The sequence below is a fragment of the Pteropus vampyrus genome, unplaced genomic scaffold (assembly GCF_000151845.1).
Source record: "Pteropus vampyrus isolate Shadow unplaced genomic scaffold, Pvam_2.0 Scaffold2811, whole genome shotgun sequence".
Lineage (NCBI taxonomy): Eukaryota > Metazoa > Chordata > Mammalia > Chiroptera > Pteropodidae > Pteropus > Pteropus vampyrus.
The window spans coordinates 5,499-11,652 of NW_011891592.1; the positions used below are offsets into that span (position 1 = coordinate 5,499).

General features: G+C 38.9%; 1 long non-coding RNA gene and 1 pseudogene across 2 annotated transcripts; one reads left to right on the forward strand and one right to left on the reverse strand.

The window, feature by feature from the left end:
• Window positions 1–28: 28 nt before the first annotated feature.
• On the reverse strand, window positions 29–3,432 carry LOC111734643. 2 transcript variants are annotated; one of them, XR_002778530.1, is made up of 5 exons: window positions 3,312–3,432; window positions 2,273–2,386; window positions 1,710–1,836; window positions 837–1,005; window positions 29–405 (listed from the first exon to the last, which is right to left on the reverse strand). It is a non-coding gene; the product is annotated as an uncharacterized LOC111734643 (long non-coding RNA). The 2 variants fall into 2 exon arrangements; XR_002778531.1 differs by having other exon boundaries at window positions 837–1,028.
• A 2,326-nt stretch (window positions 3,433–5,758) lies between these two features.
• LOC111734644 lies at window positions 5,759–5,877 on the forward strand (annotated as a pseudogene).
• The last annotated feature ends 277 nt before the right edge of the window (window positions 5,878–6,154 follow it).

The window sequence follows — 6,154 nt, forward strand, 5'->3', positions numbered from 1 at the left end:
TTACAAAACAAACTGTGAAGACAAATATTGAAAATCACTTCAATGCCACCTACTTCTAATTTCTGACTTGGAAGGACTCAAATTATGACTAATGTATGAATAATTCCTTCCGGAACTAAGCACAGGTAGCTTGCACGATACACAAGAAATAGTTAAGCACAGTAAACTTGGGTGCTTGCAGCTGGGTGGAAATAGCAAGGTGAGTAGTGGATTTGGGAGGGTACGGTCTGAATGTGTACTCCCCACATTCATACATTGAAATCCTAACTCCCAAAGATAAGGGTATTAGGAAATCGGGCTGCTAGGAAGTGGAGCCCTCATGAATGAGATTAGTACCTTATAAAAGATGCTCCAGAGAGATCCCTGCCTCTTCCACCGTGTGAGGACATAGAGAGAAGACACCACCTAGGAAACAGGACAAAGATTTTCACCAGAACGTGACCATGCTGGTACTCTGAGCTTGGACTTCCAGCCTCCAGAACTATGAGGAACACATTTCTGTTGTTTATAAACTACCAGTCTGTGGTATTTTGTTACAAGAACCCAAACTGACTACAATGTGGAGAAGGGTGGAGAAGGGGTGACAGCAGCAACAGGATGTGGTGTGGGGTGGGGCAGGAGCTGAGGCAGAGAGTGTATGAAAAAGGAGATCAGGCAGCATTCCAGAGACGGTGACATCTACAGGACAGGAAAAGGCTTTATCCTCCCAGCCAGGCACTATGAAAACCATGCCCAGGGCTGCAGTACAGACGCAAGCAGAACAGAGCTGACAAGTGAGGAGAGAGATGTGAGCGGGGTGAAGGAGAGATGGACTGTGGGCAACACACGGTCACAACCTTCAGTCTGGGGAAGCCGTGTCCCTGGGAAGGCCATTGCTGAGGATTTCATCTTCAAAGAATTTACTCTGAGCAATGGACTGCAGGTAGATTGCAGGTAGGATGCCCGAGATTGCCTTCTCTGCTGAAAGGTCCTCATAAGAGATGCAACCATTCTAATCCAGGCCACCTAGAATGTGAAGATCCCAGAATCTAGGAGAGGCCAGCAGAAACGCAAAGCCGCAGATTTAGACTGGGCTGCAGACACAACCCCATTATAAAATACACATAGAAATAACTATGAACTGTAAACAACTCAGCAGAGTTACCCTTGCAAAGCGAGTGAGAATCAACAACGGTAACTTCTGTGTTGTTTACAATTTATAGTTATTTCTATGTGTTTTTTATAGTTAATATTTTACAGCTATGTTATATATTCTAGTTGTTATAATATAGACTTACCTCAAAAGGTTGAGTAAATAGTACCGTTTTCATTCGCATTTGTCACTTGGTCAGTTATTTTTAATGAATCCATTCGTTGCCTTTATCAGGTAACCAATTAAAGAACTCCTTTGGAAGCTGTTAAATACAGACCTTTCTGGACCGGATAGATCCTCAACGGACAACTGCAGACAAGATTTGCTTAGGGGGGCCAGGAAAGCAGTACTCTACCACCCTGAGAACCTGGCCATGTACATTGCTTATGCCACAAATATCTGAAATTAGGCAATCCATCTGATTCGGCCATGTGAAAAACACAGATGGATATAGCAGGAACTCGTAGAAATACTGGATGATACAACCTTTCCTGACTAAGGTCTGCACACCGCGATGGCAGGGCAGAGAGCACACCGCCATGCTCCTCATTAGTTGTCCAGCTCTGAGATTACTTACGTCTGCATCTTCTTCTCTGAGAGCTGGGGGGTGTCATCTCCCAGGACACCTGGCACCTGGGCCAGGCTGAGGCCAGCACCTTGGGTCAGTCCTGAAAGTTAGATACCTTCAGTAATATTCTGTAAGCCTGGAAAAGAATAAGGCAAGAAGGGAAAGAAGACTATAGTGGGCATATATCATGCCGCTTTTCTCTTTCATAAATGCTTCATATATTTTCTGATTATTAAAGTAACATATACTTGTAGATCATCTTATAAATACAGAAAGGTAGGGGAAAAAGAGTAAAAAGTAACTTAGATCCTTGAAAAACTACTGAAACCGTTAGGACCATTTATTGCTCTTGGGAAAAAGACAATGCTCCCTCACCAGGTGCTGTGTGGTCCATCTCCTGCTTTCTCCCCCAAATCCGTAGTCACAGCACTGTTTCTGTCTGTGGCACTTGGCACGCACTGCGTCAGCTCTCTTTACCTGGTTTCTGCCCCTCATCCTTCGATCTCAGGTAGGAGAAGCCTTCCCTAAGCCCTCACTAAAGTCAGGTTATTAGCTCCTCTAACATCACCTACCTCTCTTTTGTAGCACATGTCCTAGTTGAAATTTTATAGTTTGTGTATTATTTGTTTGATGTCTGTCTTTACCATCAGACTGCAGGCTTCATGAGGGCAGGGTCCATGATTTTTCTTAAAAAAAAAAAAAGATTGTATCCCTAGTGCCTAGCACAATGCTTGTTTTTTTTTTTTTTTTTTTTTGTCTAATTGACTAAACCCTCCTCATCTTTAAGGCTGACTTTGAATTTCACACCACTTTTACCATGTTTTATTAATTCTCTCGTTTTTTATTTTCCACGAAATTTGTATCCAGCATTACCTGATTAGCACTGTATTGTTCTCTGATTGAATCACAATCCTAAGTGACACTATAAGTAGATGCTGACCGACCTGCCTCCCTCCCTCCATTCATTAAACAAATATTTCCATGTACCTACTGTGTGCCAGGCACTGTTCTAGAGGCTGAGGACACAGAAAAGGTCTCTGCTATCAGGAAGTCAACATTCTAGTAGGGAAAGGCAACCATAACCAGATCAATGAGTAAATAAGTAATGTAATTTTAGATATTAGTGTTATGAAGAACTGAAGCCAGGTAATAGGGTAGATGTGAGAACAGGAGCTTGTAAACACTTCGTGGTAATTAAATCAATGGTGATTACAAAGCATCACCAGGCCAGGAGTCAGTGCTTAGGAAAAAAATCTCGGTTAATGAATCTCTACCTTACAAATTACTTTTCTCTATTTTTCCATCCCATCCATATTATAATCATGAGTTTCTAAAAAGGAAAATATTTTTGGAGTTCATAATTGCTTATTCTTTTAAGAACGTAATGGCATAATAAACAATGAACAAATGTTTTAGATTCTGTTTCATCGACACATTAGTTCACTCAGCAGAGGGAGCTCATGCTTTAGTTTTGGGAAGTTAGAAAGAAAGGCTCTTGTAAAAAGAACTTGAAATAAACTACGTGAGTCTCATTTTAAATAAGGTTTCCTTTGAGTACTTCTTGGAGCTAAGACCGTTTAATTAAAGTTTATTTGGTTTTCATCTACTTACATAGATGTGACTGATGAGTTTGGGGCGGGGGCAGGATTTTCTTCAATAAGATTCCATTTTGCTTACCAAATAGGTTAACTTCGAATACGTATCCCAGTTTAGGAGTCTAAGAATTCACCTAGACAGATAATAACTTTCTTTTTATATTGCACTGTGAACTCAGAACATAAACTTATTTTAATATGACTACAATATAGCATTGAGCCCTTGCCTACAGAGGGGTCTGTCCTTTGAGAATATGACACTTACTTTTCTGTAACACTTCCAACGCTGTTTACTATTGACATGAGCTAAGTTCAAAGGATGCCTGGCTCAGATTGAGAGGATGAATTAATCTCTCAGATAAAGAGCCAGAACTACGAAGTTGATTCTACCTCACTGACATCGGATATGAAATTATCAACGCTAACAGAGGGGGTTTTGTGTGTGTAAACTACAATTTTTCAGTTATCTATAGGACTACAGAAGTGACAGGAAAGGGAAGATTAGGTAGATGTTTCCCTCACGTTGACCATGCTCTTATCGTGCATCTCTAATTAATATATTTCTTCAAGACAGATTGCAACATTGGATGCAAGATATTTTCTTATTATCATGATCGCACAGATTTGTAAGTAGAAAATGCTTGTAAATAGGAGTTAAGAGGATAAATAACACAAGATATTTATTATACTGAGTGCTCATATACTTTATATCTAGCTTTAAAATTAATGTGTGCAGCATTTTAAATGAGTAGTTTTGTCTTTTCCTTCCCTAAAAATCCCCAGATTCTCCTTATTAAAATGTAAAAATCACTGTCACGGGGCTAATCCAAAACAGTACAATTTTGAAAGCATCCCTTAGGTTGTGAAGAAAGTGTCCACTGATAATAATGGGAAATATTAATGTCAAATAGCACACTTATTACAGCTCTCTGCTTATTTTTATATACATCTACCTTGTCCACAGTACTATCAGTTCCTAGGGAAGAAATCATGCCTTTTTAAGCAGGCTTGATTTACCAGCATTTAGCCTAGTGCCTGACACATGGTAAATGCTTAATGACTATAAAATTAATAAACCAATGAGTGTTTAAAGTGATTTTATTCCACCTATATTTTTCAGAGTAGTATTGTTAGAAAGAATTGAGTCTGAAATTGTGAAAAATAATTTAATGCCTCTCCTTGTTGGATACCTTTAAGACAGCCACTGAAAGTGGTTCTGCTGGATTGGAGAAGGGAAAACTGGAGGAATATATGGTAACTGCTTCTGCCTATGAAAATGCTGTGAGCTATTTAACAAAGAATGTGGTAGCTGTTCTCATCTGCTGCTGGAGGGAAGAAACAGACTAAGCACTCCTTGAACAACAGAGGTAGTTAGAGACAGCTGAAGGAATGTCTGGGTGAATCAACAAACATTTGTTGAGCCCCAGCTATGTGCAGAAAATTGAATCTCAAGAGAGGATGTACAATCTTCACCAGGATTTTCTAAATTAAGAAGATATTCTTTTCAAACGATCAGATGTGGTTCAGCATCACATTGCAAAATATGATTTCCTCCATCCTCACAATCCTGGGATTTGGTTAGTGTCAAATAGCCTTAGCTTTCTTTAGCAGAACCATCTGCAACATAAAGACCTTGTTATAAAGGAGAACACACTTCCTTTTGTGTTAGTTGCTATAAATGATTCTAAAATCCTTGCAGGAGAGATAATAATTGGATGGAAAACTTCTTTAAACTTCAAGCCCAAAAAGGTAAAAGAATTATCATCAATAGGAAAGAAGCCAGCTAGATTTTGTGTTGCAAATCACATGATGGCCTGGAAATGATTACTACAGGCCTAACAAGCAAATTGAAATAAAACTATGACAAATGAGGCTTGTTTTCAGCCGCAACCTAAAGTTGAAATGAGAGACCAAACTGTTCCTTAGGAGCCAGAGATATTAATTATATAACAAACTGGCTGTTAGTTGGGGAAAGGGTGAGTTTGAATTATCAGGCATGTATTTTGATTTATGAGTAGATGCTATGACCACATCTTCTTTCACTATTTCCATTTTCAGTATAGGAAGTAGGAACTGTGGTCTCTTTGCTGTCACCAAGAGAAGTGCTCCCAATTACAGCTTTGGGATCCTTCATTTTTAGTCCTAGAAGATAGATCATTTACAGTTTCTAGGGTGATCCAGGTATTCCTCTCCCTATGGAAAGTCAGACATTTCTTTTTGGGATCTTCCATCATTTTCTGCACTTGCTAAATACAGACTTGAAGCTGATGTCAATGACAAACACATGGACTTCAGTATAGCTCACAAACTGAGCAAGATTGAATAGAACATACCATGGATAACAAAACAAAGACAGATACTTATAGAATAGCGGCTTCATCAATTCACAATTAAATTCACTGCTTTGTATATTTATTCTGCCACCTCTTCTATCTAAAAAAAAAAAAAAAAAACACAAAGTATGTCTACGGCCATGCCACCCTGAAGAAGCCCGATCCCCTCTGATCTTGGAAGCTAAGCAGGGTCGAGCCTGGTTAGTACTTGGATGGGAGACCACCTACGAAGACCAGGTGTTATAGGTGTAAAAAATAAAAAAATAAAATAAGGGATTGTAAACTGACAAGGTCCTTGTAATTTGTGAGGTCAATCAAAGGTTGCCTCACAAAAAAAACAAAACAAAAAAAAAACAACAAAAAAAACCACACATACACAAAGTGGATTTTAATTAAATCTTAACTTACAAACAAACAAAAATGTTATGTGCCAGGGATGATATTTCTAATGTCAAATTCTCAGGTGAAGAAATAATTTTTGGCTTAGTCACAAATGATGATAGAACATCATCAGAGAATCAACTAT